Source organism: Scyliorhinus torazame, chromosome 5, assembly GCF_047496885.1.
Source record: "Scyliorhinus torazame isolate Kashiwa2021f chromosome 5, sScyTor2.1, whole genome shotgun sequence".
Taxonomy (NCBI): Eukaryota; Metazoa; Chordata; class Chondrichthyes; order Carcharhiniformes; family Scyliorhinidae; genus Scyliorhinus; species Scyliorhinus torazame.
In genome coordinates, this window is record NC_092711.1 from 123,401,488 (window position 1) to 123,422,686 (window position 21,199).

Sequence of the window (21,199 nt, forward strand, 5' to 3'; positions counted from 1 at the left end):
TAAATAAACGACAAATGCAACTTACTGCGGATGCTTCATTCTGAAACAAAAACAGAACATACTGGACAATCTCAGCAGGACTGACAGCCTCTGTGGAGCGAGATGGCAGCGGTCGTTCCGGGCCTGGGTGACTCTTTGTCAAAGCTGGAGAACTGGAAATGGGGTCAGATTCAGACTAATGTGGATGGGGCGGGGTTGGCGTGCCCTATTGGGCCTCGATAGAGTGGTCAGCAATAGGTGGAAAATGACGAAAATGTCTCGGACAGAAAGAAAAAGGGAATGTAAATGAGGCTAATCAAGGCTAACAAAAGTGCTGATAGTGGCGCCTCAAGAGATCAGAATGTGTTAATAGCAGAACAAAGTAAGCAGTGTGTCAGCGAACAATTGGCGACAGGGTTGCTCAAGTAGGATGGTATGGGCTGGGGGGAGGGGGGCAATGCTGAGGGTAAAACATACCAATGGAAGGAATGAAAATAACTTGATGGAAATAAAGAGATGGTGGAGGTAGAAGAGAGATTACACAGTCTGATGTTGTTGAACTGAATAAAATGAAACATACAGAGAGCTGCCTGAATCAACTGGAATTAGTCAATAGAGGTAAGTGAATGTCATACCCCTAGACCAACGAGCCCCGGGAACGTAACAGAAGCACGCTGTTATTGCCATCGAAAGTCGATCTAACATCTGCGGAAAATACTGGAACAACTCAGCGAGTCAGGCGGGATTCGTCGACAGGACAACAAAGCTCGTCTTTCACCATCACCTTTCATTAAAACCGGGGAAGGTTAGAAATGTCGGACGTTTTAACCAAGCCAAATCCTGGTGGGAGCAAACAGAACAACAGGAAAGCGGTCTGACAGGGTGCAAGTCAGGAGAGATTAAATGAGAAAAGGCCTCGGGTTCCCTGGCCACAGAGTGAGGTGAGCATCGAATGAGAGAATGATTACACCACAGTATGAGGCCATTCCAGCCGCTGTGTCTGTGCCAGCTCTCAACAACTACCGCCCGGATACAAAGAAGAAGTGGAAACAAGATTCAAACCCAAATCTGCGATGGAAGGACACACAGAATGGGGGCAGCATTTACAGTGTGAGACTGTTGCACACACTATGAGTGTGAAAGCTGTATTGAGCCCAGTGGAAAGATGCGCTGCTGTTCCTCGAGTGTTTGTTGAGCTTCTTTGGAACATTTCAGGAGGGCGAGGTCCGGGAGGTCAGCGTTAAGATGCAGCTCTCCAGTCAGTTCAATTCTCCACTTTGGCTCTGTGGATTAGATGGGTCACGTCCCTGTGAAGTTAACGCAGATCATGTTAAGTTCGATCTAATTTCTACATCTCGTGGTTTTATATGTTGAAACATCTGTTTTTGAAAGAAACAGCAGTCGTCTTGTAATAAGTGGCCTGGCCTCTCAGCCTCACCATGCGAATCTGCAGCAACACAGTGAGGTTGCACATTGTACACGTCCGTTGATTGCCAGCTGTTTCTGTAGTGTAGTGGTTATCACATTCGCCTAACACGCGAAAAGTTCGAAACCGGGCAGAAACATCTCGTACTTCCAGTTTAGTCTGTTGCTGACTATTGCCGCAATCTCGTAACTGGTCTTCATCAACGAGGAATAGCAAAATGCATGCACCCGTATGGTTGTGGTTATTTTCGAAAGCCCTGCCTTCTCAATTTAACTTCCACTTCAAGCATAACTTATCTTCAGGTCTGTAAAGTTCGATTCCTGATTGTTTTATAAGTTGAGACATCGGTTTTAAAGAAACGGCTGTCTTCTTGTAATAAGTGACATGGCCTCTCAGACGAACCATGAGAATCTGCAGCAACACAGTGAGGTTGAACATTGCACAAGTCCACTGATTACTGCACCGCCAGCGGTTTCTGTCGTGTAGTGGTTAGCACATTCCCCTAACATGCGAAAGGTCCCCGGGGCCATACCGGGTAGAAACATCAAGTGCTTCTCATGTTGTGTGAGGAATGTTTGCACAAAGTACTTGTGTTACCCATCTCGTATGTTCTAGGATTATGAGGATTAGTCTCTCATGAGCCACTAAAATAAATTCCACATTAAGTCACAAGCACTGAATTTTCGACAGGCAATGAGAAGAAAAGGACCTTCTTATTTTGGATATGCGGAGCTAGTTCATCCACAACAGAATTTCATGCATTTACTAATGCAGATAAACCTACTTATTCACCATCTCAAACATGTCTAAATGAACGACAAATGCAACTTACTGCGGATGCTTCATTCTGAAACAAAAACAGAACATACTGGACAATCTCAGCAGGACTGACGGCCTCTGTGGAGCGAGATGGCAGCGGTCGTTCCGGGCCTGGGTGACTCTTTGTCAAAGCTGGAGAACTGGAAATGGGGTCAGATTCAGACAAATGTGGATGGGGCGGGGTTGGCGTGCCCTATTGGGCCTCGATAGAGTGGTCAGCAATAGGTGGAAAATGACGAAAATGTCTCGGACAGAAAGAAAAAGGGAATGTAAATGAGGCTAATCAAGGCTAACAAAGTTGCTGATAGTGGCGCCTCAAGAGATCAGAATGTGTTAATAGCAGAACAAAGTAAGCAGTGTGTCAGCGAACAATTGGCGACAGGGTTGCTCAAGTAGTATTGTTTAGGCTGGGGGGAGGGGGGCAATGCTGAGGGTAAAACATACCAATGGAAGGAATGAAAATAACTTGATGGAAATAAACAGATGGTGGAGGGAGAAGAGAGATTACACAGTCTGATGCTGTTGAACTGAATAAAATGAAACATACAGAGGGCTGCCTGAATCAACTGGAATTAGTCAATAGAGGTCAGTGAATGTCATACCCCTAGACCAACGAGCCCCGGGAAAGTAACAGAAGCACGCTGTTATTGCCATCGAAAGTCGATCTAACATCTGCGGAAAATACTGGAACAACTCAGCGAGTCAGGCGGAATTTGTCGACAGGACAACAAAGCTTGTCTTTCACCATCACCTTTCATTAAAACCGGGACGGGTTAGAAATGTCGGACGTTTTAACCAAGTCAAATCCTGGTGGGAGCAAACAGAACAACAGGAAAGCGCTCTGACAGGGTGCAAGTCAGGAGAGATTAAATGAGAAAAGGCCTAGGGTTCCCTGGCCACAGAGTGAGGTGAGCATCGAATGAGAGAATAATTACACCACAGTATGAGGCCATTCCAGCCGCTGTGTCTGTGCCAGCTCTCAACAACTACCGCCCGGATACAAAGAAGAAGTGGAAACAAGATTCAAACCCAAATCTGCGATGGAAGGACACACAGAATGGGGGCAGCATTTACAGTGTGAGACTGTTGCACACACTATGAGTGTGAAAGCTGTATTGAGCCCAGTGGAAAGATGCGCTGCTGTTCCTCGAGTGTTTGTTGAGCTTCTTTGGAACATTTCAGGAGGGCGAGGTCCGGGAGGTCAGCGTTAAGATGCAGCTCTCCAGTCAGTTCAATTCTCCACTTTGGCTCTGTGGATTAGATGGGTCACGTCCCTGTGAAGTTAACGCAGATCATGTTAAGTTCGATCTAATTTCTACATCTCGTGGTTTTATATGTTGAAACATCTGTTTTTGAAAGAAACAGCAGTCGTCTTGTAATAAGTGGCCTGGCCTCTCAGCCTCACCATGCGAATCTGCAGCAACACAGTGAGGTTGCACATTGTACACGTCCGTTGATTGCCAGCTGTTTCTGTAGTGTAGTGGTTATCACATTCGCCTAACACGCGAAAAGTTCGAAACCGGGCAGAAACATCTCGTACTTCCAGTTTAGTCTGTTGCTGACTATTGCCGCAATCTCGTAACTGGTCTTCATCAACGAGGAATAGCAAAATGCATGCACCCGTATGGTGGTGGTTATTTTCGAAAGCCCTGCCTTCTCAATTTAACTTCCACTTCAAGCATAACTTATCTTCAGGTCTGTAAAGTTCGATTCCTGATTGTTTTATAAGTTGAGACATCGGTTTTAAAGAAACGGCTGTCTTCTTGTAATAAGTGACATGGCCTCTCAGACGAACCATGAGAATCTGCAGCAACACAGTGAGGTTGAACATTGCACAAGTCCATTGATTACTGCACCGCCAGCGGTTTCTGTCGTGTAGTGGTTAGCACATTCCCCTAACATGCGAAAGGTCCCCGAGGCCATACCGGGTAGATACATCAAGTGTTTCTCATGTTGTGTGAGTAATGTTTGCACAAAGTACTTTTGTTCCCCCATCTCGTATGTTCGAGGATCATGAGGATTAGTCTCTCATGAGCCACTAAAATAAATTCCACATTAAGTCACAAGCACTGAATTTTCGACAGGCAATGAGAAGAAAAGGACCTTCTTATTTTGGATATTCGGAGCTAGTTCATCCACAACAGAATTTCATGCATTTACAAATGCAGATAAACATACTTATTCACCATCTCAAACATGTCTAAATGAACGACAAATGCAACTTACTGCGGATGCTTCATTCTGAAACAAAAACAGAACATACTGGACAATCTCAGCAGGACTGACAGCCTCTGTGGAGCGAGATGGCAGCGGTCGTTCCGGGCCTGGGTGACTCTTTGTCAAAGCTGGAGAACTGGAAATGGGGTCAGATTCAGACTAATGTGGATGGGGCGGGGTTGGCGTGCCCTATTGGGCCTCGATAGAGTGGTCAGCAATAGGTGGAAAATGACGAAAATGTCTCGGACAGAAAGAAAAAGGGAATGTAAATGAGGCTAATCAAGGTGCTGATAGTGGCGCCTCAAGAGATCAGAATGTGTTAATCGCAGAAAGTAAGCAGTGTGTCAGCGAACAATTGGCGACAGGGATCAGATTGCTCAAGTAGGATGGTATGGGCTGGGGGAGGGGGGCAATGCTGAGGGTAAAACATATCAATGCAAGGAATTAAAATAAGATGATGGATACAGATGGTGGAGGGGGAAGAAGCAGATGGTGGAGGGGGAAGAGAGGTTACGCAGTCTGATGTTGTTGAACTGAATAAAATGAAACATACAGAGAGCTGCCTGAATCTACTGGAATAAGTCAATATAAGTAAGTGAATATCCACACATAGACAAGCTTTTAGAAAATGTCTTGATTGTCTCGGGAACGTATTGGTTCCCTGCTGTGTGAGCTCAGCTTCTCAAAGGAAACCCAATGTGAATGAATCCCGCCGAATGCGCCACAGAGGCTCAACAAGGAATAGCAAAATGCATGTACCCGGCTGGGCCAGTGGCGCAATGGATAACGCGTCTGACTACGAATCAGGAGATTCCAGATTCGACTCCTGGCTGGCTCGGAATTCGAACTTTTGGCGTGCGCTTTAACTCACTGGGTGGGACAGCTGATTCTTGATGCAGAGCAAAGTGAGCAGAACGTCTTCAATTCTCGTATCGAAAGTTGATCCGACATCTGCGGAAGATACTGGAACAACTCAGCGAGTCAGGCGGGATTTGTCGACAGGACAACACAGCTCGTCTTTCACCATCACTTTTCATTAAAACCGGGACGGGTTAGAAATGTCGGACGTTTTAACCAAGTCAAATCCCGGTGGGAGCAAACAGAATAACCGGAAAGCGCTCTGACAGGGTGCAAGTCAGGAGAGATTAAATGAGAAAAGGCCTAGGGTTCCCTGGCCACAGAGTGAGGTGAGCATCGAATGAGAGAATGATTACACCACAGTATGAGGCCATTCCAGCCGCTGTGTCTGTGCCAGCTCTCAGCAACTACCGCCCGGATACAAAGACGAAGTGGAAACAAGATTCAAACCCAAATCTGCGATGGTAGTACACACAGAATGGGGGCAGCATTTACAGTGTGAGACGGTTGCACACACTATGAGTGTGAAAGCTGTATTGAGCCCAGTGGAAAGATGCGCTGCTGTTCCTCGAGTGTTTGTTGAGCTTCTTTGGAACATTTCAGGAGGCCGAGGTCCGGGAGGTCAGCGTTAAGATGCAGCTCTCCAGTCAGTTCAATTCTCCACTTTGGCTCTGTGGATTAGATGGGTCACGTCCCTGTGAAGTTAACGCAGATCATGTTAAGTTCGATCTAATTTCTACATCTCGTGGTTTTATATGTTGAAACATCTGTTTTTGAAAGAAACAGCAGTCGTCTTGTAATAAGTGGCCTGGCCTCTCAGCCTCACCATGCGAATCTGCAGCAACACAGTGAGGTTGCACATTGTACACGTCCGTTGATTGCCAGCTGTTTCTGTAGTGTAGTGGTTATCACATTCGCTTTACACGCGAAAGGTCACCGGTTCGAAACCGGGCAGAAACATCTCGTACTTCCAGTTGAGTCTGTTGCTGACTATTGCCGCAATATCGTAACTGGTCTTCATCACCGAGGAATAGCAAAATGCATGCACCCGTATGGTTGTTGTTATTTTCGAAAGCCCTGCCTTCTCAATTTAACTTCCCCTTGAAGCAAAACATAACTTTTCTTCAGGTCTGTAAAGTTCGATTCCTGATTGTTTTATAAGTTGAGACATCGGTTTTAAAGAAACGGCTGTCTTCTTGTAATAAGTGACATGGCCTCTCAGACGAACCATGAGAATCTGCAGCAACACAGTGAGGTTTAACATTGCACAAGTCCATTGATTACTGCACCGCCAGCGGTTTCTGTCGTGTAGTGGTTAGCAAATTCCCCTAACATGCGAAAGGTCCCCGAGGCCATGCCGGGTAGAAACATCAAGTGCTTCTCATGTTGTGTGAGTAATGTTTGCACAAAGTACTTTTGTTCCCCCATCTCGTATGTTCGAGGATTATGAGGATAAGTCTCTCATGAGCCACTAAAATAAATTCCACATTAAGTCACAAGCACTGAATTTTCGACAGGCAATGAGAAGAAAATGACCTTCTTATTTTGGATATTCGGAGCTAGTTCATCCACAACAGAATTTCATGCATTTACAAATGCAGATAAACATACTTATTCACCATCTCAAACATGTCTAAATGAACGACAAATGCAACTTACTGCGGATGCTTCATTCTGAAACAAAAACAGAACATACTGGACAATCTCAGCAGGACTGACAGCCTCTGTGGAGCGAGATGGCAGCGGTCGTTCCGGGCCTGGGTGATTCTTTGTCAAAGCTGGAGAACTGGAAATGGGGTCAGATTCAGACTAATGTGGATGGGGCGGGGTTGGCGTGCCCTATTGGGCCTCGATAGAGTGGTCAGCAATAGGTGGGAAATGACGGAAATGTCTCGGACAGAAAGAAAAAGGGAATGTAAATGAGGCTAATCAAGGTGCTGATAGTGGCGCCTCAAGAGATCAGAATGTGTTAATCGCAGAAAGTAAGCAGTGTGTCAGCGAACAATTGGCGACAGGGATCGGATTGCTCAAGTAGGATGGTATGGGCTGGGGGAGGGGGGCAATGCTGAGGGTAAAACATATCAATGCAAGGAATTAAAATAAGATGATGGACACAGATGGTGGAGGGGGAAGAAGCAGATGGTGGAGGGGGAAGACAGGTTACACAGTCTGATGTTGTTGAACTGTATAAAATGAAACATACAGAGAGCTGCCTGAATCTACTGGAATAAGTCAATAGAAGTAAGTGAATATCCACACATAGACAAGCTTTTAGAAAATGTCTTGATTGTCTCGGGAACGTATTGGTTCCCTGCTGTGTGAGCTCAGCTTCTCAAAGGAAACCCAATGTGAATGAATCCCGCCGAATGCGCCACAGAGGCTCAACAAGGAATAGCAAAATGCATGCACCCAGCTGTGGCAGTGGCGCAATGGATAACGCGTCTGACTACGAATCAGGAGATTTCAGGTTCGACTCCTGGCTGGCTCGGAATTCGAACTTTTGGCGTGCGCTTTAACTCACTGGGTGGGACAGCTGATTCTTGATGCAGAGCAAAGTGAGCAGAACGTCTTCAATTCTCGTATCGAAAGTTGATCCGACATCTGCGGAAAATACTGGAACAACTCAGCGAGTCAGGCGGAATTTGTCGACAGGACAACAAAGCTTGTGTTTCACCATCACCTTTCATTAAAACCGGGACGGGTTAGAAATGTCGGACGTTTTAACCAAGTCAAATCCTGGTGGGAGCAAACAGAACAACAGGAAAGCGCTCTGACAGGGTGCAAGTCAGGAGAGATTAAATGAGAAAAGGCCTAGGGTTCCCTGGCCACAGAGTGAGGTGAGCATCGAATGAGAGAATAATTACACCACAGTATGAGGCCATTCCAGCCGCTGTGTCTGTGCCAGCTCTCAACAACTACCGCCCGGATACAAAGAAGAAGTGGAAACAAGATTCAAACCCAAATCTGCGATGGAAGGACACACAGAATGGGGGCAGCATTTACAGTGTGAGACTGTTGCACACACTATGAGTGTGAAAGCTGTATTGAGCCCAGTGGAAAGATGCGCTGCTGTTCCTCGAGTGTTTGTTGAGCTTCTTTGGAACATTTCAGGAGGGCGAGGTCCGGGAGGTCAGCGTTAAGATGCAGCTCTCCAGTCAGTTCAATTCTCCACTTTGGCTCTGTGGATTAGATGGGTCACGTCCCTGTGAAGTTAACGCAGATCATGTTAAGTTCGATCTAATTTCTACATCTCGTGGTTTTATATGTTGAGACATCTGTTTTTGAAAGAAACAGCAGTCGTCTTGTAATAAGTGGCCTGGCCTCTCAGCTTCACCATGCGAATCTGCAGCAACACAGTGAGGTTGCACATTGTACACGTCTGTTGATTGCCAGCTGTTTCTGTAGTGTAGTGGGTATCACATTCGCCTAACACGCGAAAAGTTCGAAACCGGGCAGAAACATCTCGTACTTCCAGTTTAGTCTGTTGCTGACTATTGCCGCAATCTCGTAACTGGTCTTCATCAACGAGGAATAGCAAAATGCATGCACCCGTCTGGTTGTGGTTATTTACGAAAGCCCTGCTTTCTCAATTTAACTTCCACTTCAAGCAATACATAACTTATCTTCAGGTCTGTAAAGTTCGATTCCTGATTGTTTTATAAGTTGAGACATCGGTTTTAAAGAAACGGCTGTCTTCTTGTAATAAGTGACATGGCCTCTCAGACGAACCATGAGAATCTGCAGCAACACAGTGAGGTTGAACATTGCACAAGTCCATTGATTACTGCACCGCCAGCGGTTTCTGTCGTGTAGTGGTTAGCACATTCCCCTAACATGCGAAAGGTCCCCGAGGCCATACCGGGTAGATACATCAAGTGTTTCTCATGTTGTGTGAGTAATGTTTGCACAAAGTACTTTTGTTCCCCCATCTCGTATGTTCGAGGATCATGAGGATTAGTCTCTCATGAGCCACTAAAATAAATTCCACATTAAGTCACAAGCACTGAATTTTCGACAGGCAATGAGAAGAAAAGGACCTTCTTATTTTGGATATTCGGAGCTAGTTCATCCACAACAGAATTTCATGCATTTACAAATGCAGATCAACATACTTATTCACCATCTCAAACATGTCTAAATGAACGACAAATGCAACTTACTGCGGATGCTTCATTCTGAAACAAAAACAGAACATACTGGACAATCTCAGCAGGACTGACAGCCTCTGTGGAGCGAGATGGCAGCGGTCGTTCCGGGCCTGGGTGACTCTTTGTCAAAGCTGGAGAACTGGAAATGGGGTCAGATTCAGACTAATGTGGATGGGGCGGGGTTGGCGTGCCCTATTGGGCCTCGATAGAGTGGTCAGCAATAGGTGGAAAATGACGAAAATGTCTCGGACAGAAAGAAAAAGGGAATGTAAATGAGGCTAATCAAGGTGCTGATAGTGGCGCCTCAAGAGATCAGAATGTGTTAATCGCAGAAAGTAAGCAGTGTGTCAGCGAACAATTGGCGACAGGGATCAGATTGCTCAAGTAGGATGGTATGGGCTGGGGGAGGGGGGCAATGCTGAGGGTAAAACATATCAATGCAAGGAATTAAAATAAGATGATGGATACAGATGGTGGAGGGGGAAGAAGCAGATGGTGGAGGGGGAAGAGAGGTTACGCAGTCTGATGTTGTTGAACTGAATAAAATGAAACATACAGAGAGCTGCCTGTATCTACTGGAATAAGTCAATATAAGTAAGTGAATATCCACACATAGACAAGCTTTTAGAAAATGTCTTGATTGTCTCGGGAACGTATTGGTTCCCTGCTGTGTGAGCTCAGCTTCTCAAAGGAAACCCAATGTGAATGAATCCCGCCGAATGCGCCACAGAGGCTCAACAAGGAATAGCAAAATGCATGTACCCGGCTGGGCTAGTGGCGCAATGGATAACGCGTCTGACTACGAATCAGGAGATTCCAGGTTCGACTCCTGGCTGGCTCGGAATTCGAACTTTTGGCGTGCGCTTTAACTCACTGGGTGGGACAGCTGATTCTTGATGCAGAGCAAAGTGAGCAGAACGTCTTCAATTCTCGTATCGAAAGTTGATCCGACATCTGCGGAAGATACTGGAACAACTCAGCGAGTCAGGCGGGATTTGTCGACAGGACAACACAGCTCGTCTTTCACCATCACTTTTCATTAAAACCGGGACGGGTTAGAAATGTCGGACGTTTTAACCAAGTCAAATCCCAGTGGGAGCAAACAGAATAACAGGAAAGCGCTCTGACAGGGTGCAAGTCAGGAGAGATGAAATGAGAAAAGGCCTAGGGTTCCCTGGCCACAGAGTGAGGTGAGCATCGAATGAGAGAATGATTACACCACAGTATGAGGCCATTCCAGCCGCTGTGTCTGTGCCAGCTCTCAGCAACTACCGCCCGGATACAAAGACGAAGTGGAAACAAGATTCAAACCCAAATCTGCGATGGTAGTACACACAGAATGGGGGCAGCATTTACAGTGTGAGACGGTTGCACACACTATGAGTGTGAAAGCTGTATTGAGCCCAGTGGAAAGATGCGCTGCTGTTCCTCGAGTGTTTGTTGAGCTTCTTTGGAACATTTCAGGAGGCCGAGGTCCGGGAGGTCAGCGTTAAGATGCAGCTCTCCAGTCAGTTCAATTCTCCACTTTGTCTCTGTGGATTAGATGGGTCACGTCCCTGTGAAGTTAACGCAGATCATGTTAAGTTCGATCTAATTTCTACATCTCGTGGTTTTATATGTTGAAACATCTGTTTTTGAAAGAAACAGCAGTCGTCTTGTAATAAGTGGCCTGGCCTCTCAGCCTCACCAGGCGAATCTGCAGCAACACAGTGAGGTTGCACATTGTACACGTCAGTTGATTGCCAGCTGTTTCTGTAGTGTAGTGGTTATCACATTCGCTTTACACGCGAAAGGTCACCGGTTCGAAACCGGGCAGAAACATCTCGTACTTCCAGTTTAGTCTGTTGCTGACTATTGCCGCAATCTCGTAACTGGTCTTCATCACCGAGGAATAGCAAAATGCATGCACCCGTATGGTTTTGGTTATTTACCAAAGCCCTGCATTCTCAATTTAACTTCCACTTCAAGCAAAACATAACTTATCTTCAGGTCTGTAAAGTTCGATTCCTGATTGCTTTATAAGTTGAGACATCGGTTTTAAAGAAACGGCTGTCTTCTTGTAATAAGTGACATGGCCTCTCAGACGAACCATGAGAATCTGCAGCAACACAGTGAGGTTGAACATTGCACAAGTCCATTGCTTACTGCACCGCCAGCGGTTTCTGTAGTGTAGTGGTTAGCGCATTCCCCTAACATGCGAAAGGTCCCCGGGGCCATACCGGGTAGAAACATCAAGTGCTTCTCATGTTGTGTGAGGAATGTTTGCACAAAGTACTTTTGTTCCCCCGTCTCGTATGTTCGAGGATTATGAGGATTAGTTTCTCATGAGCCACTAAAATAAATTCCACATTAAGTCACAAGCAATGAATTTTCGACAGGCAATGAGAAGAAAAGGACCTTCTTATTTTGGATATGCGGAGCTAGTTCATCCACAACAGAATTTCATGCATTTACTAATGCAGATAAACCTACTTATTCACCATGTCAAACATGTCTAAATGATCGACAAATGCAACTTACTGCGGATGCTTCATTCTGAAACAAAAACAGAACATACTGGACAATCTCAGCAGGACTGACGGCCTCTGTGGAGCGAGATGGCAGCGGTCGTTCCGGGCCTGGGTGACTCTTTGTCAAAGCTGGAGAACTGGAAATGGGGTCAGATTCAGACAAATGTGGATGGGGCGGGGTTGGCGTGCCCTATTGGGCCTCGATAGAGTGGTCAGCAATAGGTGGAAAATGACGAAAATGTCTCGGACAGAAAGAAAAAGGGAATGTAAATGAGGCTAATCAAGGCTAACAAAGTTGCTGATAGTGGCGCCTCAAGAGATCAGAATGTGTTAATAGCAGAACAAAGTAAGCAGTGTGTCAGCGAACAATTGGCGACAGGGTTGCTCAAGTAGGATGGTATGGGCTGGGTGGAGGGGCGCAATGCTGAGGGTAAAACATACCAATGGAAGGAATGAAAATAACTTGATGGAAATAAACAGATGGTGGAGGGAGAAGAGAGATTACACAGTCTGATGCTGTTGAACTGAATAAAATGAAACATACAGAGGGCTGCCTGAATCAACTGGAATTAGTCAATAGAGGTAAGTGAATGTCATACCCCTCGACCAACGAGCCCCGGGAAAGTAACAGAAGCACGCTGTTATTGCCATCGAAAGTCGATCTAACATCTGCGGAAAATACTGGAACAACTCAGCGAGTCAGGCGGAATTTGTCGACAGGACAACAAAGCTTGTCTTTCACCATCACCTTTCATTAAAACCGGGACGGGTTAGAAATGTCGGACGTTTTAACCAAGTCAAATCCTGGTGGGAGCAAACAGAACAACAGGAAAGCGCTCTGACAGGGTGCAAGTCAGGAGAGATTAAATGAGAAAAGGCCTAGGGTTCCCTGGCCACAGAGTGAGGTGAGCATCGAATCAGAGAATAATTACACCACAGTATGAGGCCATTCCAGCCGCTGTGTCTGTGCCAGCTCTCAACAACTACCGCCCGGATACAAAGAAGAAGTGGAAACAAGATTCAAACCCAAATCTGCGATGGAAGGACACACAGAATGGGGGCAGCATTTACAGTGTGAGACTGTTGCACACACTATGAGTGTGAAAGCTGTATTGAGCCCAGTGGAAAGATGCGCTGCTGTTCCTCGAGTGTTTGTTGAGCTTCTTTGGAACATTTCAGGAGGGCGAGGTCCGGGAGGTCAGCGTTAAGATGCAGCTCTCCAGTCAGTTCAATTCTCCACTTTGGCTCTGTGGATTAGATGGGTCACGTCCCTGTGAAGTTAACGCAGATCATGTTAAGTTCGATCTAATTTCTACATCTCGTGGTTTTATATGTTGAAACATCTGTTTTTGAAAGAAACAGCAGTCGTCTTGTAATAAGTGGCCTGGCCTCTCAGCCTCACCATGCGAATCTGCAGCAACACAGTGAGGTTGCACATTGTACACGTCCGTTGATTGCCAGCTGTTTCTGTAGTGTAGTGGTTATCACATTCGCCTAACACGCGAAAAGTTCGAAACCGGGCAGAAACATCTCGTACTTCCAGTTTAGTCTGTTGCTGACTATTGCCGCAATCTCGTAACTGGTCTTCATCAACGAGGAATAGCAAAATGCATGTACCCGTATGGTTGTGGTTATTTTCGAAAGCCCTGCCTTCTCAATTGAACTTCCACTTCAAGCATAACTTATCTTCAGGTCTGTAAAGTTCGATTCCTGATTGTTTTATAAGTTGAGACATCGGTTTTAAAGAAACGGCTGTCTTCTTGTAATAAGTGACATGGCCTCTCAGACGAACCATGACAATCTGCAGCCACACAGTGAGGTTGAACATTGCACAAGTCCATTGATTACTGCACCGCCAGCGGTTTCTGTCGTGTAGTGGTTAGCACATTCCCCTAACATGCGAAAGGTCCCCGAGGCCATACCGGGTAGAAACATCAAGTGCTTCTCATGTTGTGTGAGTAATGTTTGCACAAAGTACTTTTGTTCCCCCATCTCGTATGTTCGAGGATTATGAGGATTAGTCTCTCATGAGCCACTAAAATAAATTCCACATTAAGTCATAAGCACTGAATTTTCGACAGGCAATGAGAAGAAAATGACCTTCTTATTTTGGATATTCGGAGCTAGTTCATCCACAACAGAATTTCATGCATTTACAAATGCAGATAAACATACTTATTCACCATCTCAAACATGTCTAAATGAACGACAAATGCAACTTACTGCGGATGCTTCATTCTGAAACAAAACCAGAACATACTGGACAATCTCAGCAGGACTGACAGCCTCTGTGGAGCGAGATGGCAGCGGTCGTTCCGGGCCTGGGTGACTCTTTGTCAAAGCTGGAGAACTGGAAATGGGGTCAGGTTCAGACTAATGTGGATGGGGCGGGGTTGGCGTGCCCTATTGGGCCTCGATAGAGTGGTCAGCAATAGGTGGAAAATGACGAAAATGTCTCGGACAGAAAGAAAAAGGGAATGTAAATGAGGCTAATCAAGGTGCTGATAGTGGCGCCTCAAGAGATCAGAATGTGTTAATCGCAGAAAGTAAGCAGTGTGTCAGCGAACAATTGGCGACAGGGATCGGATTGCTCAAGTAGGATGGTATGGGCTGGGGGAGGGGGGCAATGCTGAGGGTAAAACATATCAATGCAAGGAATTAAAATAAGATGATGGATACAGATGGTGGAGGGGGAAGAAGCAGATGGTGGAGGGGGAAGAGAGGTTACACAGTCTGATGTTGTTGAACTGAATAAAATGAAACATACAGAGAGCTGCCTGAATCTACTGGAATAAGTCAATAGAAGTAAGTGAATATCCACACATAGACAAGCTTTTAGAAAATGTCTTGATTGTCTCGGGAACGTATTGGTTCCCTGCTGTGTGAGCTCAGCTTCTCAAAGGAAACCCAATGTGAATGAATCCCGCCGAATGCGCCACAGAGGCTCAACAAGGAATAGCAAAATGCATGCACCCGGCTGGGCCAGTGGCGCAATGGATAACGCGTCTGACTACGAATCAGGAGATTCCAGGTTCGATTCCTGGCTGGCTCGGAATTCGAACTTTTGGCGTGCGCTTTAACTCACTGGGTGGGACAGCTGATTCTTGATGCAGAGCAAAGTGAGCAGAACGTCTTCAATTCTCGTATCGAAAGTTGATCCGACATCTGCGGAACATACTGGAACAACTCAGCGAGTCAGGCGGGATTTGTCGACAGGACAACAAAGCTCGTCTTTCACCATCACTTTTCATTAAAACCGGGACGGGTTAGAAATGTCGGACGTTTTAACCAAGTCAAATCCCGGTGGGAGCAAACAGAATAACAGGAAAGCGCTCTGACAGGGTGCAAGTCAGGAGAGATGAAATGAGAAAAGGCCTAGGGTTCCCTGGCCACAGAGTGAGGTGAGCATCGAATGAGAGAATAATTACACCACAGTATGAGGCCATTCCAGCCGCTGTGTCTGTACCAGCTCTCAGCAACTACCGCCCGGATACAAAGACGAAGTGGAAACAAGATTCAAACCCAAATCTGCGATGGTAGTACACAGAATGGGGGCAGCATTTACAGTGTGAGACGGTTGCACACACTATGAGTGTGAAAGCTGTATTGAGCCCAGTGGAAAGATGCGCTGCTGTTCCTCGAGTGTTTGTTGAGCTTCTTTGGAACATTTCAGGAGGCCGAGGTCCGGAAGGTCAGCGTTAAGATGCAGCTCTCCAGTCAGTTCAAATCTCCACTTTGGCTCTGTGGATTAGATGGGTCACGTCCCTGTGAAGTTAACGCAGATCATGTTAAGTTCGATCTAATTTCTACATCTCGTGGTTTTATATGTTGAAACATCTGTTTTTGAAAGAAACAGCAGTCGTCTTGTAATAAGTGGCCTAGCCTCTCAGCCTCACCATGCGAATCTGCAGCAACACAGTGAGGTTGCACATTGTACACGTCCGTTGATTGCCAGCTGTTTCTGTAGTGTAGTGGTTATCACATTCGCCTAACACGCGAAAGGTCCCCGGTTCGAAACCTGGCAGAAACATCTCGTATTTCCAGTTTAGTCTGTTGCTGACTATTGCCGCAATCTCGTAACTGGTCTTCATCAACGAGGAATAGCAAAATGCATGCACCCGTCTGGTTGTGGTTATTTACGAAAGCCCTGCATTCTCATTTTAACTTCCACTTCAAGCAAAACATAACTTATCTTCAGGTCTGTAAAGTTCGATTCCTGATTGTTTTATAAGTTGAGACATCGGTTTTAAAGAAACGGCTGTCTTCTTGTAATAAGTGACATGGCCTCTCAGACGAACCATGAGAATCTGCAGCAACACAGTGAGGTTGAACATTGCACAAGTCCATTGATTACTGCACCGCCAGCGGTTTCTGTAGTGTAGTGGTGAGCACATTCCCCTAACATGCGAAAGGTCCCCGGGGCCATACCGGGTAGAAACATCAAGTGCTTCTCATGTTGTGTGAGGAATGTTTGCACAAAGTACTTGTGTTCCCCATCTCGTATGTTCGAGGATTATGAGGATTAGTCTCTCATGAGCCACTAAAATAAATTCCACATTAAGTCACAAGCACTGAATTTTCGACAGGCAATGAGAAGAAAAGGACCTTCTTATTTTGGATATGCGGAGCTAGTTCATCCACAACAGAATTTCATGCATTTACTAATGCAGATAAACCTACTTATTCACCATCTCAAACATGTCTAAATGAACGACAAATGCAACTTACTGCGGATGCTTCATTCTGAAACAAAAACAGAACATACTGGACAATCTCAGCAGGACTGACGGCCTCTGTGGAGCGAGATGGCAGCGGTCGTTCCGGGCCTGGGTGACTCTTTGTCAAAGCTGGAGAACTGGAAATGGGGTCAGATTCAGACAAATGTGGATGGGGCGGGGTTGGCGTGCCCTATTGGGCCTCGATAGAGTGGTCAGCAATAGGTGGAAAATGACGAAAATGTCTCGGACAGAAAGAAAAAGGGAATGTAAATGAGGCTAATCAAGGCTACCAAAGTTGCTGATAGTGGCGCCTCAAGAGATCAGAATGTGTTAATAGCAGAACAAAGTAAGCAGTGTGTCAGCGAACAATTGGCGACAGGGTTGCTCAAGTAGGATGGTATGGCTGGGGGGAGGGGGGCAATGCTGAGGGTAAAACATACCAATGGAAGGAATGAAAATAAGTTGATGGAAATAAACAGATGGTGGAGGGAGAAGAGAGATTACACAGTCTGATGTTGTTGAACTGAATAAAATGAAACATACAGAGGGCTGCCTGAATCAACTGGAATTAGTCAATAGAGGTAAGTGAATGTCATACCCCTAGACCAACGAGCCCCGGGAAAGTAACAGAAGCACGCTGTTATTGCCATCGAAAGTCGATCTAACATCTGCGGAAAATACTGGAACAACTCAGCGAGTCAGGCGGAATTTGTCGACAGGACAACAAAGCTTGTCTTTCACCATCACCTTTCATTAAAACCGGGACGGGTTAGAAATGTCGGACGTTTTAACCAAGTCAAATCCTGGTGGGAGCAAACAGAACAACAGGAAAGCGCTCTGACAGGGTGCAAGTCAGGAGAGATTAAATGAGACAAGGCCTAGGGTTCCCTGGCCACAGAGTGAGGTGAGCATCGAATGAGAGAATAATTACACCACAGTATGAGGCCATTCCAGCCGCTGTGTCTGTGCCAGCTCTCAACAACTACCGCCCGGATACAAAGAAGAAGTGGAAACAAGATTCAAACCCAAATCTGCGATGGAAGGACACACAGAATGGGGGCAGCATTTACAGTGTGAGACTGTTGCACACACTATGAGTGTGAAAGCTGTATTGAGCCCAGTGGAAAGATGCGCTGCTGTCCCTCGAGTGTTTGTTGAGCTTCTTTGGAACATTTCAGGAGGGCGAGGTCCGGGAGGTCAGCGTTAAGATGCAGCTCTCCAGTCAGTTCAATTCTCCACTTTGGCTCTGTGGATTAGATGGGTCACGTCCCTGTGAAGTTAACGCAGATCATGTTAAGTTCGATCTAATTTCTACATCTCGTGGTTTTATATGTTGAAACATCTGTTTTTGAAAGAAACAGCAGTCGTCTTGTAATAAGTGGCCTGGCCTCTCAGCCTCACCATGCGAATCTGCAGCAACACAGTGAGGTTGCACATTGTACACGTCCGTTGATTGCCAGCTGTTTCTGTAGTGTAGTGGTTATCACATTCGCCTAACACGCGAAAAGTTCGAAACCGGGCAGAAACATCTCGTACTTCCAGTTTAGTCTGTTGTTGACTATTGCCGCAATCTCGTAGCTGGTCTTCATCAACGAGGAATAGCAAAATGCATGCACCCGTATGGTTGTGGTTATTTTCGAAAGCCCTGCCTTCTCAATTTAACTTCCACTTCAAGCATAACTTATCTTCAGGTCTGTAAAGTTCGATTCCTGATTGTTTTATAAGTTGAGACATCGGTTTTAAAGAAACGGCTGTCTTCTTGTAATAAGTGACATGGCCTCTCAGACGAACCATGAGAATCTGCAGCAACACAGTGAGGTTGAACATTGCACAAGTCCATTGATTACTGCACCGCCAGCGGTTTCTGTAGTGTAGTGGTTAGCACATTCCCCTAACATGCGAAAGGTCCCCGGGGCCATACCGGGTAGAAACATCAAGTGCTTCTCATGTTGTGTGAGGAATGTTTGCACAAAGTACTTGTGTTCCCCATCTCGTATGTTCTAGGATTATGAGGATTAGTCTCTCATGAGCCACTAAAATAAATTCCACATTAAGTCACAAGCACTGAATTTTCGACAGGCAATGAGAAGAAAAGGACCTTCTTATTTTGGATATGCGGAGCTAGTTCATCCACAACAGAATTTCATGCATTTACTAATGCTGATAAACCTACTTATTCACCATGTCAAACATGTCTAAATGAACGACAAATGCAACTTACTGCGGATGCTTCATTCTGAAACAAAAACAGAACATACTTGACAATCTCAGCAGGACTGACGGCCTCTGTGGAGCGAGATGGCAGCGGTCGTTCCGGGCCTGGGTGACTCTTTGTCAAAGCTGGAGAACTGGAAATGGGGTCAGATTCAGACAAATGTGGATGGGGCGGGGTTGGCGTGCCCTATTGGGCCTCGATAGAGTGGTCAGCAATAGGTGGAAAATGACGAAAAAGTCTCGGACAGAAAGAAAAAGGGAATGTAAATGAGGCTAATCAAGGCTAACAACGTTGCTGATAGTGGCGCCTCAAGAGATCAGAATGTGTTAATAGCAGAACAAAGTAAGCAGTGTGTCAGCGAACAATTGGCGACAGGGTTGCTCAAGTAGGATGGTATGGGCTGGGGGGAGGGGCGCAATGCTGAGGGTAAAACATACCAATGGAAGGAATGAAAATAACTTGATGGAAATAAACAGATGGTGGAGGGAGAAGAGAGATTACACAGTCTGATGCTGTTGAACTGAATAAAATGAAACATACAGAGGGCTGCCTGAATCAACTGGAATTAGTTAATAGAGGTAAGTGAATGTCATACCCCTAGACCAACGAGCCCCGGGAAAGTAACAGAAGCACGCTGTTATTGCCATCGAAAGTCGATCTAACATCTGCGGAAAACACTGGAACAACTCAGCGAGTCAGGCGGAATTTGTCGACAGGACAACAAAGCTTGTCTTTCACCATCACCTTTCATTAAAACCGGGACGGGTTAGAAATGTCGGACGTTTTAACCAAGTCAAATCCTGGTGGGAGCAAACAGAACAACAGGAAAGCTCTCTGACAGGGTGCAAGTCAGGAGAGATTAAATGAGAAAAGGCCTAGGGTTCCCTGGCCACAGAGTAAGGTGAGCATCGAATGAGAGAATAATTACACCACAGTATGAGGCCATTCCAGCCGCTGTGTCTGTGCCAGCTCACAACAACTACCGCCTGGATACAAAGAAGAAGTGGAAACAAGATTCAAACCCAAATCTGCGATGGAAGGACACACAGAATGGGGGCAGCATTTACAGTGTGAGACTGTTGCACACACTATGAGTGTGAAAGCTGTATTGAGCCCAGTGGAAAGATGCGCTGCTGTTCCTCGAGTGTTTGTTGAGCTTCTTTGGAACATTTCAGGAGGGCGAGGTCCGGGAGGTCAGCGTTAAGATGCAGCTCTCCAGTCAGTTCAATTCTCCACTTTGGCTCTGTGGATTAGATGGGTCACGTCCCTGTGAAGTTAACGCAGATCATGTTAAGTTCGATCTAATTTCTACATCTCGTGGTTTTATATGTTGAAACATCTGTTTTTGAAAGAAACAGCAGTCGTCTTGTAATAAGTGGCCTAGCCTCTCAGCCTCACCATGCGAATCTGCAGCAACACAGTGAGGTTGCACATTGTACACGTCCGTTGATTGCCAGCTGTTTCTGTAGTGTAGTGGGTATCACATTCGCCTAACACGCGAAAAGTTCGAAACCGGGCAGAAACATCTCGTACTTCCAGTTTACTCTGTTGCTGACTATTGCCGCAATCTCGTAACTGGTCTTCTTCAACGAGGAATAGCAAAATGCATGCACCCGTATGGTTGTGGTTATTTTCGAAAGCCCTGCCTTCTCAATTTAACTTCCACTTCAAGCATAACTTATCTTCAGGTCTGTAAAGTTCGATTCCTGATTGTTTTATAAGTTGAGACATCGGTTTTAAAGAAACGGCTGTCTTCTTGTAATAAGTGACATGGCCTCTCAGACGAACCATGAGAATCTGCAGCAACACAGTGAGGTTGAACATTGCACAAGTGCATTGTTTACTGCACCGCCAGCGGTTTCTGTCGTGTAGTGGTTAGCACATTCCCCTAACATGCGAAAGGTCCCCGAGGCCATACCGGGTAGAAACATCAAGTGCTTCTCATGTTGTGTGAGTAATGTTTGCACAAAGTACTTTTGTTCCCCCATCTCGTATGTTCGAGGATTATGAGGATTAGTCTCTCATGAGCCACTAAAATAAATTCCACATTAAGTCACAAGCACTGAACTTTCGACAGGCAATGAGAAGAAAATGACCTTCTTATTTTGGATATTCGGAGCTAGTTCATCCACAACAGAATTTCATGCATTTACAAATGCAGATAAACATACTTATTCACCATCTCAAACATGTCTAAATGAACGACAAACGCAACTTACTGCGGATGCTTCATTCTGAAACAAAAAAAGAACATACTGGACAATCTCAGCAGGACTGACAGCCTCTGTGGAGCGAGATGGCAGCGGTCG

The 21,199-nt window shown here is 45.7% G+C and overlaps 6 non-coding genes across 6 annotated transcripts; all 6 read left to right on the forward strand.

Annotated features, from left to right (window-relative positions):
- Positions 1–5,206: 5,206 nt before the first annotated feature.
- Positions 5,207–5,279, forward strand: trnar-acg (transfer RNA arginine (anticodon ACG)). Its single transcript has one exon. It is a non-coding gene; the product is annotated as a tRNA-Arg (tRNA).
- A 907-nt stretch (positions 5,280–6,186) lies between these two features.
- On the forward strand, positions 6,187–6,259 carry trnav-uac (transfer RNA valine (anticodon UAC)). The gene has a single exon. It is a non-coding gene; the product is annotated as a tRNA-Val (tRNA).
- A 3,956-nt stretch (positions 6,260–10,215) lies between these two features.
- Positions 10,216–10,288, forward strand: trnar-acg (transfer RNA arginine (anticodon ACG)). The gene has a single exon. It is a non-coding gene; the product is annotated as a tRNA-Arg (tRNA).
- A 907-nt stretch (positions 10,289–11,195) lies between these two features.
- On the forward strand, positions 11,196–11,268 carry trnav-uac (transfer RNA valine (anticodon UAC)). Its single transcript has one exon. It is a non-coding gene; the product is annotated as a tRNA-Val (tRNA).
- A 3,668-nt stretch (positions 11,269–14,936) lies between these two features.
- trnar-acg (transfer RNA arginine (anticodon ACG)) lies at positions 14,937–15,009 on the forward strand. The gene has a single exon. It is a non-coding gene; the product is annotated as a tRNA-Arg (tRNA).
- Positions 15,010–15,914: 905 nt separating this feature from the next.
- Positions 15,915–15,987, forward strand: trnav-aac (transfer RNA valine (anticodon AAC)). Its single transcript has one exon. It is a non-coding gene; the product is annotated as a tRNA-Val (tRNA).
- Positions 15,988–21,199: the final 5,212 nt, after the last annotated feature.